Here is a 13,081-nt window from a genome sequence, read left to right as displayed (position 1 = left end):
GGGCAGAGCACCCCTCGACAACTGCACCCTATTTCAAAGAAGGACTTTCGATCCGTGATATCCCTTTAACGCACTCTCTCAATCACAAGGCGGGCCGACCCGCTCGAGGGCTGCTATCATGCGACAACCCTCGCTTCAGCCAATCACGTGGCCGCCTAGACAGCCACGTGAGGGGATTCGTAAGCTGGAGGACGGCACGTTAATTCAAGAAGAGAGAACGACATTTCTGCAGGAGCGATTGAGAAGTATGTGAGTTTGTGCAGCATTGTAATGAATATTCGGTGCTCATGCCTAACTTTTCAACTCTGCTGTGATGCGCTCGTCTGCGATACTCTTTAGCAAAGCAGAAAGTGTAAACATCGTGGTCAGTTATTTAATGTGGTAACTACCTTTCAAGACTAAGCACGCACAGCCTTGGCATCCACGCACCAGCCGCCGCTATGTTCTGTGATTTAAACATCATTGCAACCGATAGATTATTTTATAAAGTGGTAAGCCACCACAGTCACCTTTCACATGTTGGAGTCTGTCTAAACCACGTGTTAGCATTTGGGAAAGGAAAATGGTGAGATTTAAACAACAAGCATTAAAAATGCAATAGGTCTCGACTTTTATTAAGTTTAAAGCTGTTTGCTTTGCAATACAATACCATTAGCAAAGCAAATGGCTTTAACTTAATCAAAGGCGAGACCTATTGCATTTTCTTTTTTTTTTTTTTTTTTTTTTTTTTTTTTGAAAACCTTTATTGACAGTTCAGGAAGAACAAGTATGGGCCTACAACCCCCCGGGGCCGGCCGCTAAGCAATCAGAGCAGTAACAACAAGTATAAACACAGGCAGCACTTCGGGGAGCAAAATCGTACTGCTAATACTGTGAACAGCGTAAGTAGGGCACCAGGAGAAAGAGGTTTTCATTTTATGATGAAACGAGGCAGAAGGATCAGGTGACAAGCAATTTTAAAAAAACAACGATCACGGATATGCGGAGTAATGAACGTTAGCGATTTACAGCAATCTATTCGGTCAATGGCGCAAACACAAGAACATCAGGATGGGGAAGCACATAGTATACAGTTGCGCCCGCAGTCACCCGCCAGAACTCCCCAAAAACACCCCGGAAGTTGTGAACACATGGAACGGCAACGAGGCATAGCAAAAGGAGGTGTATCACGCTGATCCCAGAAAAGAAAACAAAAAGAATCAGAGAAGAAAAAGGAGGCCATGGAAAAAAAGATGAAAGAATACAGAAATCCCCTCCCCCAACCCCCCACCCTGCACCTCTGCAGATGAGTACGGCCCCCCCCCCAGCAGTGTGCCTGTCGCCCTGGAACCAGACCCGAAATGTAGGAGAATAGGGAAAAAGAAGTAGGAAAGGACCCCCACCGGACGGGGGGGTAGAGAAAGTATGTATAAACTGGAGGAGGGCCTTCATAACAGACCCCCGGCTTCTCCCTCCCGCACGGTAAGGTTCCCCTGAAGTGAACAAGGAACAGTACAAAAACAATCTTTTCTAACCTCGATGGGGAGCATTATGCACCTATTGTGCCAGTAGCCATGTCAGGAGAGCACACCACCCCATGCCCGCCCGTCCACTAGGCGACCACCCCCGAGGGGCTAGCCTCATCCCTGACCACTCTTTGGAATTCTGCCCATGCCGACCCCTCGACCCAGCACCATACCCATTGTTCCTAGGCAGAGGAATGTCCAATAACAACAGAGAAGCGGCGCACACAGGTGGGGTGGAAGTCTCTGAGCATCAACACAGTCCGCCGCTTGAGGAAACAGGCTTCCCCGGGCTGCCTTAGGATCTGCTCTGCACGCAAGGTTCAGGAAGGCAGAAGCAGCCAAAGCAGACATTAGGTGCTGGAGTTGTCTCTGGGTCGCAGGAGGGCATGCACGGGATGAGGCCACCAAATCCCACTCAGGTCCGACGACTCCGGGAAAGATCAGGCCCTCAGAAGGTCGAACACACTGTAGCATACTGGCCAGGGCGTCCAGTCGTACACTAACCTCAGGGGTGGCCGCCACAGCGTCCTCCTGCGCGCAGTGTGGGTAGACTCTGTGTTCGTGCGGACAGGCGGGCCGCTACTGCCCCAACTCCGACGCCACACCATCAAGCTTACTCCCCAAGATCACGAAACCATGAACCAAGGAGGAGTGAAGAGCACCAATAGCCTCGAGGAGGCCGCCGTACCCTAGCTCAGCTCTTTGTGATCTCGCCGCCACACTCTCAAAAATCGTACGCTCACAGGCCCGCTGCGGCCCAGCGGACAGGATGGTAGGCTTCATCGACCCAAGATGGCCGCCAAGTATGCCCGACCCTCACCGGGGCCGGGACCCCGGGACAAGCGTCGCGATGTCCACGTCGCGGGTGACCGGGTTCCGGGGGCAGGCAAAAAACTATCTGTGGTCACGGGCAACAGTCGTCCCCACCACGGACCAGCTCCCGTAGAAATCCGGGGGCGGCCCGCAATGATCGGGGCAGGATACGGACGGCGGCCGGGCAGCTCACCATCAAGGCAGGGGCAGCCACCGGAGGATCCAAGATTTGCGCCCCCGGTTATGCACTCGGTCAGCTACACTGGGCAGTAGAAATGACCACGCCGAGGTGCAGGCCGAGTTTGGCACCGCTCCGGTGGGCCGACTCCACCCAGTCACCACCAGCCGCTGTTGTCGCACTGCCACCCGGCCACGGCGTCCACTCGATGTCCCGGCTCCAGGGTCGCACAGGCCGCAAGGTTCAGATGCAGTTTTCTCCGGCGATAGCACTGCTAGAAACCTCGGAGTCACACAGTCGGGAGCCCCTCTCCTTCAGAAACAAGACCACGTAGCACAGGTTGAGGATCTCAGGCAGGATATTCGTGCGGGATGCGGAGGTTCACGGAGCCGGGAGTCTACGCTGCCGTCCCGGTCGCCATCTTGGCTCCTCCCCCTCTATTGCATTTTCAATGCTTGTTCCCTCTTCTATCCCTCCGTTATCCTTCTCAATACAAATAACTGACTAATATCCACCACTCAAATTACTTTCATATTTCACCATACTAATTCACCCCTAATCCTTTATGGGTTTCGGAGTAGCGTGCTACTCGCCGAAAAAGCACTTCAACACCCCATCAGGGATAACAAGTGCTATATATATATATATATATATATATATATATATATATATATATATATATACACACAAACCTCTTTCCCTCTTCTATCCCTCTGCTACCGTTCTCAATCCAAATAACCGACTAACCAGTCATCCACTACTCAAATTATTTTCATATTTCTCTATATTAATTCAACACTAATCCTTTAATGGGTTCCGGAATAGCGTGCTACTCATCAAAAAAGCACTTCAACACCCCAAGAGGGGTAACAAGTGCTATAGAAATGCAAACCTTTTTCCATCCTCTATCCCCTCCGCTATCCTTCTCAATCCAAATAACTGATTAATATCCACCACTCAAATTACTTTCATATTTCACTATACTAATTCACTACTAATCCTTGATGGGTTCCGTAGTAGAGTGCTACTCATCAAAAAAAGCGCTTCAACACCCCATCAGGGGTAACCAGCACTATATAAATGCAAACCTTTTTCCCCTCTTCTATCCCTCCGCTATCCTTCTGAATCCAAATAACTGACTAACCTATCCACCACTCATATTACTTTCATATTTCACTATACTAATTCAACACTAATCCTCCTTGGGTTCCGGAGCAGCATGCTACTCGCCGAAAAAGCAATTTGACGCCTCGTCAGGGGTAGTAAGCGCTATATAAATGCAATTACAATACAATACAATTACATGGTGGACAGCCTAAAACAAATAAAGCCAGCAAATAGAGAGCAAGCTAATGTGACTTACAAACTATAAAGTCAATTGTAAGCAATGGGTGGAATGCATTCCTAGGTCAGCTTTTCGAATTTCCCCAAGATGTCTTTAGAAAACCCGATAGCAGTGCTGTCTGGTAGGCTTGGACCTATAAAAAACACCTTTGTGTGTGAATGCTGGCTGTGCAATAGGACACATCACATCAGAGCCCTCCCCAAACCCTATAACGAGCCTCACCTGGTGAAAGAAACTTGCCCATCTGACATAGGCAGAAGTGAGTAGTCTAGCAGCTCCCCCATATTGTGAAGGGAGAATGATTATTGGCTATTGAAAGGGCGGACAAGAGCATCTGTGGCTGAAAAGATGGCTGAGAGCCAATCTTTGAAAACAGTAGGTCACACTTAACACAGAACAGAAGGAAAATATATATTTCAGCAAAGAAACGGCACATTAAGAGGCTTATTTACAAGCCCCTTGCACCTCCGGTGTGTCACTTTTAAAATGGGAAAAAGTGACGAACTGATGGCTCAAAGAGCTTGAAAATATACCCTAAGGGCCTCATATACAAGCCCATTGCACCGCAGGGTGTGTCACTTTTTTAGACGCATCGGCAGCGCAGTTGCTTGCCCAGGTTTACAAAGCCATGAAAAGTCATCCTGCGTGACATTTCATGGCCTTATAAATATGGGCCCCTTTCACGTATTGCTGTGTGTGAAAGGGGATTTCCATAGGTGTTGCTGTGGATGTTACCACACAACATCCATGGAAATTGACACATTCCCAGATTTACAAAGTGTCCTAAACCTGGGAATGCGTCAGAATCCTACGCTGAGTGGCGCAACTAGGGGAAACACTTTTATTTCTCCTTTTTTGCTGTAAGTGTGCTGCATTCTGGAGAGAAACGCCATTAATGACTGGTTTTGTGTAGGGAGGTGTCCGTACCTGCACAACAACAAGTGTCCCTGCTGCAATGCAGGCACACTTGCAACATGAGGCAAGGGTGCCTGTGTTGGCGCTCGGCTGATGCGTGTGCATTGGTGAGGGGGAGGACAGGAATGCTCCGTAACTTGTTGATACAGTGCATTTCTGCCCCTTTTTTTTTTTTAATCACAGCAGCGCAGCAGGAAGGCCTGCTGTGCTGCCGTGCGCCAAAATATAGTAAGTGAGGCCCTAAATGAGGAGGAAAGCGGCAGACCGTGGTGAATCTGATAAAGATGGAGGGAGCTTAAAACCATATTGAAACGGGGAAGGGTGACTTGCCAATGAGAAGCACTTAGGGGCATATTATCAAGAAACAGCGTTAAAATTATCGCCGCTTTAGCGGCAGAAAACTGCCGCAAAAGCGGCGATAATGGGCTTGATAATATGCCCTTGAGAATTCCCATAGAAGCCCATGTTCTGGTGTCAACATGGGCTTCTATGGGAATTCTCTGCGGCATATTATCAAGCCCATTATGGCCAGTTTCCTGCCGCTAAAGCAGCGATAATTTTAACGCAGTGCTTGATAATATGCCCCTTGGAGATGCAAAAGATGGTACAACACCAACAGTGAGTTGAAATGAGTGAGAGATTGCACACCTTAGCATAAATGAGAGCATAACTTGCGTGGTGAGTGCCTAAGAGACCCCTGCAAAGCTGAAAGTCACACAGCACATTGACCAAAACGTTTATGAACTGAAAAAGCACCACAAGGGAGACTGAGAAAAGGTAATTACTGCAATGCAACCCGTGGCTTTCTACCATACAAAATGAAAATTCCAATAGGGCCTTATGCTCCACGCACACCGGACGAAACATCTGAACTTGGCAACTTGGACACAGAGTGTTAGCGTTGTCCTCAAACAGTGAAACAATGAGTGCAGGATAGAGCAGACACTCAATATTGTGCAGCAATCACAAAGAGTGACTTAAAGAAACAGGCACACTATCATTTTACGTGGGCAAACAAGGTGGCTCTGGACGGCGCTGAAAGAAAGCACAGAAAGACATACTCACCCACCTAGAAGTATCAGCCACACAGAAACCTACAAGTGAGGATGGCCAATTGCAATCCCATCCACAGATGTAAAATGCAGACAACCTAAACAGGGCTTCCCCCAAGACAGATCTGCTGGAGTGCTGCAGACCTTTAAACAAGGACTACGAGACAAACGTAAGAATAACATCGAAAGGTGTTTGCAAGAAATGCGAGTAGATTTGGAGGAGAAGATACAAGAGTCAAGACAGGATACTGGGGCAATTTTCAGCAGGATGGAAGCAAAAGTAGAGACCTTGGAACAACAGCAATTAGGCACTGAGGTGAAGGCCATCTCTTCAAAGATGGAAAAAGAGTGGAGGACTTGGAGAACAGAGCACGCCAGGAAAATGTGTGTTTCTGGGGACTCAAAGAGAAATGTGATGGTATGGTTATACCATTCATAAAAGATCTGTGTGCATTACTCACAGATAATCTCCACCCTAGAGTGTCAATGGGTTTAGCCCATAAGGTCGGTCCGTGACAGACACAATCAGAGCAAAAACCTCATGATACTATTGTGAGGTTTCATGACTTTTCAGAAAGGGAAGAAGTGTACAAAGCAGAAAGAATACGTAAAGAACTCCTCTTCCAAGACCTCAACTGCAACATTTTCTGAGATATTTCCCAAGCCACCCTCCTAAGACAAGCTGAATGTAGAACGCTTACCATCTGGGAAAGGCAGTGCTTAATTTGTAAAAAAATAAAAAATAAGTGCCGGGGCTCTCATCAGGAGGCAGCTTGACCAGCCCATTTCTCCTGATAGCGCCGCCTAAAACAGAACCAACTGCTAACCATGAACGTGGAGAGAGGATGTTGCATAATGGCCAGAGCTGCCGACTTCGGAGCTGGCGAACTAGGTTCTAGTCTCCGCGTCGGCGCAACATTCAGTGATTCTGAGCAAATCACTTAATGTCCCCATTGCCTACCATAAATGAATGTGGCCTTAACTGCTGCTCCTGAAAAACAGGTGTTGATTAAGTACAGGTGCTGAGCACCAAAGCCCCCAGGCTCAAATTAAGCACTGTGAGAACAATCCCCATAGGCAACAAACAGAGAGGTTCATGTGTTGACAAACCAGAGCAGCTTGTGGCACAAAGGCAGAGATGCATCCACGTCCTCACTCGCACCAAGGTCTAGGGCATCTAAGCTGAAACCCTTTTCACAAATTGTTGGCCTGTTTGCAAGGATCCATGGGAGTAGTATCAAATTCCAAGCAACATGGGCTTAATAAGGGCACATGTATTTTCGGATGGCAGGTGCATTTCAACAATATGGGGACCTGTTAACATAGAAAGCATAGTCTAAGAACTATCACATCCTCGATGAGACACAAAGAAACTGTGATGTACGTCTCGGAACTTTTACTGAGAGTTCTTCAAATTCTGTCACCAGTAACAACAAAAATGGCTCCGAAAACGTCTCAAATTATTTCTCTTTTCTCTTCTGCCATAGAAATATTGTCAAAGCCAATTATTTTCCAAACGCTATGCAACCATGACCTGTGACCGTTTATCTTTTGAGTTCCCAGGACACCAGAATCTCTTAAGACCCTTTTTAGGTCTCGCCTGACCCAGCGCATGCGCTGGTCTGGCGAGACTTATTGAGAGGGCTCCAAAAAGTGCTACCAGGCCAGCCTAGAGCTACAGTGCAAGTGCGCGGGCGCGTGCGACGCGCTTTTCCGCGATTACTTTCACTTTTGCGGCCGCTTTGATGTTTGATCGCGATAACTTTCGCGGCCGCACGGCCGCTTGGCATAGCCAATATGTCTCGCTTTTGGGACCTTGTAAGTATTTAGTTATGCCACTGTTGCATGGCTAAACACTTATAAGGTCCCAAAGGCGAGACCTATTGGCTATGCCAATGCTTGTTTAATCATGAAAATATCCCATACGGTTGGTGTGACTAAGAGAAGAGTAGAGGCTCCAAGCCCTATATATCCTAAGGGGCCAGGCAATCTTCCATATGTGTGTCCCTGTAATCGCCTGATTTGTATAACATGGATGTATGATGGAACAACGTGTGCCTTTTCCATGAATGCCTTTCCAACACATCTACCACTACCATGCATGTCTTTATCATGCATGTCCTTACCACAAACATTCATAGAGGTACATTATAAGTACCATTACCACGCATACAGTTACCACACATATCACCACCACTGTCACTTTTCCCATGTATTTTAATTCCCTTTAGGTAAATGCTGTTAAATACAATTAAAATAAATAGTAATTAATGAAAATTTATATAAATAGTCAAATGTGAGGTGCATTTCCATTCACCATAAGAAGTTACCAACCAAAATGCTGAAATACCAAGCAATACGCCACACAAAACTTTTTTCAACATATTTGTGCCGTGCAACCTATCCCAAACCAAGGCAACACTGTGCAAATAACAAAAAGATTGTTACATAGCGACACAAAACAATGCAAACCAAGGCAGCACTATAAAATCGTTCTCCACCTTTTCTGCTCTAAAAAATAAAGCTTTAAAAACATATCTCAACATAGTGCAAACAGTGTATGTAACAGATTAAAATGTTTAACATATTCACATTTGTCTTTCTTTCATTTCAACAATGCAATCTCTTTTGTCCCCAACCAAAATGGCTGTTGCATAATGTGAAGAATGTCAAAAACTATTCTTTTCAACAAACAAAAGAACTATACATTTTAATGAACTGAAAAATAGACTTTTCAATACATATTTTAATGTAGGTTATTGTTAACTCTCTAAAATGATATATAAGAAGCTGTCCATCATTTTTTCTCTAGTGGTACACTGCCTTCTGACGTGACCACGCACATCACTGAGACCAGGAGAGAGGGATCCACAGCAAGTTCCAAACAGTGCCTTTCTAGCTAGACAGCTAAGTATAACCGTAACCATTAATGTTTTCTTACAATATTAATCATATGGCAGAAACAAATATTTATTCTGGAATTTTTAATATTTTACAGACACTTTGAAAGTTACCTACAGCCCTCATTTTTGGTTGATTTTCTAGTTTTTCTCCTATGAAAGGTAAAGAATTCAGCCTTACTTATAAGTATATTATGAAAATGTTATTTATTAAAAATAAAACATGTCACCCACTCAGATTGGGTACTGGACAGTGACTAACTCCACCAGGAACTTACCTCAGGGAAGGTGCTGGACAGTGACTCGGGGCAGATTACTATTCTAAATCTGCTGAGTACTTACCTCAGGGAATGTGCTGGACAGTGACTGGGAGGCAAAATTACTGTTCTTATTCCACTTGGTACTTACCTCATGGAAGGGGCTGGACAGCGACTGGTGGTCAAAATTAATATTCTACCTCCTCCGGGTACTTACCTCAGGGAAGTGCTGGACAGTGACTGGGGGGTAAAATTACTATTCTAACTCCGCCGGGTTCTTACTTCAGGGAAGGTGCTGGACAGCCACTGGGGGCCAAAATTACTATTCTTACACCGCCGGGTTCTTACCTCCGAGAAGGCGCTGGACAGTGACTGGGGAGCAAATTTACTATTCTTACTCCGCTGGGTACATCCCTCAGAAAAGGGGCTGGAACGTGACTGGGGGAAAAATTACTATTCTAACTCCTCTGGGTACTTACCTCCGGGAAGGTGCTGGATAGTAACTGAGAGAAAAATTACTATTCTACCTCCAACAAGTACTTACCTCAGGGAAGGTGGTGGCCGGTGACTTGGGGACAAAATTACTATGCTATCTCCTCAGAGTACTTTAAGATAATTAAAGAACAAAAGAAAGCAGAAACAGTGCAAAATCAAAGCCCACCTTAGGAAAAAAAGATCAGAATACTGGTTTGTTTTCCTATCAAAAAAACTAAATGCAAAGAAAGTAGCAAGAACACAAAACAGCAAATATTTCACCTGTTTTTTTTCTTCAAAATTAGAATAGAAAACCAATCAAGAAGCACTACAATATACCAGAAAACCAAAAGATTTTACAACGAAGTTTTGAAAACCACAATGGAACTGAGAAAAAAGACACCAGGTAATTATTTAAAAATCAATATAAACTGCAACACTAACAGCTTTCTCCTCACAGAATACAACTAAAAACAATTTGCTTTCTCTCTTTTTCAGAAGTAAAACAACTTTTTTTAAAAACCTTTAACAGACTGTCTAAAATAGCCATTCAAATCATTTTTCCATAGCACAACAAAAGAAAACAGTTTTAGACCATTGCATTTACAAAAACTCCAAAGCAAGCTAACTGTGTTCAATCACTGTGAGGAAACGGTCTGTTGAAATATGGTTGCTATTTTTATTGTAAGGAGAGACTAAGTGAGCCCAGGAGTCATTGGAGGTGTGTGAAGTATTTTTCAACTCATTGCAAAGGCAGAGCAGTTACTGTGGGTGGCACTGTTGAAAGGACAACAGATAATAACCACTATGCTTCTGCAATGAAGATTGAAGTGAGGGAGAACAGCAAGTAAAAATGCTAGCATCCACCTCCAATAATCCCTGTGGCTCAGTGTTGAGGGAGGTAGCCCAAAACACCCCCATGCACGTTGCTAGTAGTATACCCATAATAATCAATTTAAAGAGAATGGTTCAGAGGCAAAAACAGGTGAATAATCCCAAAAGAATAACACCACAATATTACTTTGACATTAGTATCCACCCTACACTCACAGTTTCTTATACTAATGAACCTTTCCTACTATATGACAATGAAAACCCTCTCAGAAGCATACTAATCTTTTGCACAACCTATAACTTAGTGACCCTTGAGACTAGTGAAACTTGGATCACGGATGGAACATTTAAGTCAACACTCCATTCATTCACCCAAATGTTCACTAATTTAAACAACACAACTGTCCCATTAGAGGATAGCTTACTCCCTGACAAGCAATATTCAACATACAATGAATTTGTATCCGTAGTAAAAACCAAAACTGTAAATAAAAGTCCTAGGAAAATTATAATGGATTTTGAATCACAATTGATTAATACTATTACAAAAATGTACTCTGACACCCAAACTCAAGGATGTTTTTTCCAATTTCCCAAGTATATTTGATAAAAATTCAAACAACATCTTTTGCTGAGGATTTCATGTAAAAACAGTAAACTACAGTATGAATTGAAAAATCTAACAGCTTTGTGTTTTGTACCTCCTGCATGTATGAATGAGTACTACACATCAATTGCAGAATTAGAATACTTTAGCCAAAATGAGGAAAAATTGGCTCCACTCCTAAATTACTCCAAGGACACTTGAATTGGCCATCTAAGCAGATTGGGTCACAAGAGGAAGCCAAGGTTTCCCATTGACTGGTGAAACTGTTACTGGACCTGCTTAGAAGGGGGTGCAAAAACAATAAATGCCGTAGAGGGATGGCAAAATTAATTTAACAAATCAATTGGAAGGTCATAACATTTATGATTTCCTGGAAATTTTGAAGAAAGAACACAGTTTCCAGGAAATGAGAATGGTACAATCATTGTCAGGTAGTCTGAACCCTGGTGTACCCCAAAAGCAAAGAAATAGCTGAAAGACTCTTGGCAAAACTCCATCAATTTCCATTGATGGGAGCTTCAGACTACCAACGAAGCTGCTTAAGTTCAGTCCCTATAGACATATGCCTTGGCAGATTCAGTAGGAGCCGGGCCGCCGTGTTCTGCACTCTCTGGAGTCTCTTTATCCCATCCTGTGTAACTCCAAGATATAGAACATTACAGTATCCAAGCCTCAACACAATTAAGGCTTGAACTACTGTCTTTCAAGTAATAAGAAGCATAACATTTTCCTCAGAATTTTGAGACGTCCAAAGCAATTTCCAGCAACTGCAGTGATTTGACTGTCAAAAGGCAGGTTTTCATTCACCCAAATGCCAAGATTCTTGACCTTAGTCTGAGGATCGGGTACTGGACCCAGCTCCTTAAGGCACCCTGCAGTAGACCAGATGTACAACTTATTGCCCAATGTCAAAATGTATATGCAGGCAGAGGCACAGGGAAGAGGCCATATGGGTGGAATTCTTTGACAGAGTGATGATAAGCTGAGGGTCATCTGCATATGACACAATTGTGAAGCAATAGCTGTCAAATGATATCCGCCAACGGTAGCATGTATATGTTAAACGAGGTTGGGATCAAAGAAGAACCCTGTTGCACCCCTTGCTTCAGTTGGAACACCTTTGACTGGAGGGGTTACTGCGCCCGTCCGCGGCCGACCGGGGCCATACCCCCTGGCTCTCCTGTCCCCCGGAACATCCCGGCAGCCCACAGACAGGAGCCACATTATACTAAACAAGAATTACTATCCCTATGCCCAACACCTAAAGACAGCTGCTTCCATACCGTACAGGCGGACGCTCTACCCCTCGTCTGCGAAACCTGCAAATATACCTTCCAACTCTCGATAAAGGAAAAGCGGGCGACAGCTAAGCTAAAAATGCTGCTACTAAATTGCAGATCTCTGAAGAAACATAAAATGGAAATACATGATCTATTGACGGAGACCGGTCCGGATGTTCTATTTCTCACCGAGACGTGGCTTGACGAAACTTCGTCGCCCGAAACTCTCGAAGCCACCCCTCCTGGTTACTGCATACTCAGATTAGACAGACAGAAACAGAGAGGTGGGGGGCTTGCTCTATTGCATAAAACAGACTTAGAATGCACCCTATTGAGGGCTCCGCTACCGAATAGCGAGGGAGGTTTTTTCACAATAAAAGCTGGGACCAAAAATATCATTAATGGGCTACCTATATACCGCCCGCCCGGTAGGGCAGCTCAGTTCGGTGACCAACTCATAGAACTGATCACCCAGCCAGCACTCCGATATGAAAAATTCCTCATTTTAGGTGACTTAAACCTCCATTTCGACACTGTGGATTGTAGGGAGGCACAAGATGTAGCAGAAGCATTGAAAGCCCTAGAACTCAACCTTCAATCCAATTCCCCCACGCACCAATTAGGCCATCTCCTCGATCCTATCTTTGCCAATTGGGAGGGTGTTAAGGTCTCCTCCCCGATCAGAACTATCTGGTCAGATCACTTTATAATCCCGTTCGAAATAGAAAGTTCTTCTTCAGAATCCAGATCTAACAAACCCCTACCCCTGAAACGTAGAGACTGGAAAAAATTCAATCAGGAGACATTTAAACTTGCCCTACTTGAAAAGCCTCCACCCCCTAGTAATACCTTACAGGAGGCATGGAATAGCTATGAAACATGGGTGTCCAACGCATTAGATACGGTAGCACCCTGGACACA

This window comes from Triturus cristatus, chromosome 2_1 (assembly GCF_964204655.1).
Source record: "Triturus cristatus chromosome 2_1, aTriCri1.1, whole genome shotgun sequence".
NCBI classification, from domain to species: Eukaryota; Metazoa; Chordata; class Amphibia; order Caudata; family Salamandridae; genus Triturus; species Triturus cristatus.
This window is presented reverse-complemented; position numbering follows the sequence as displayed.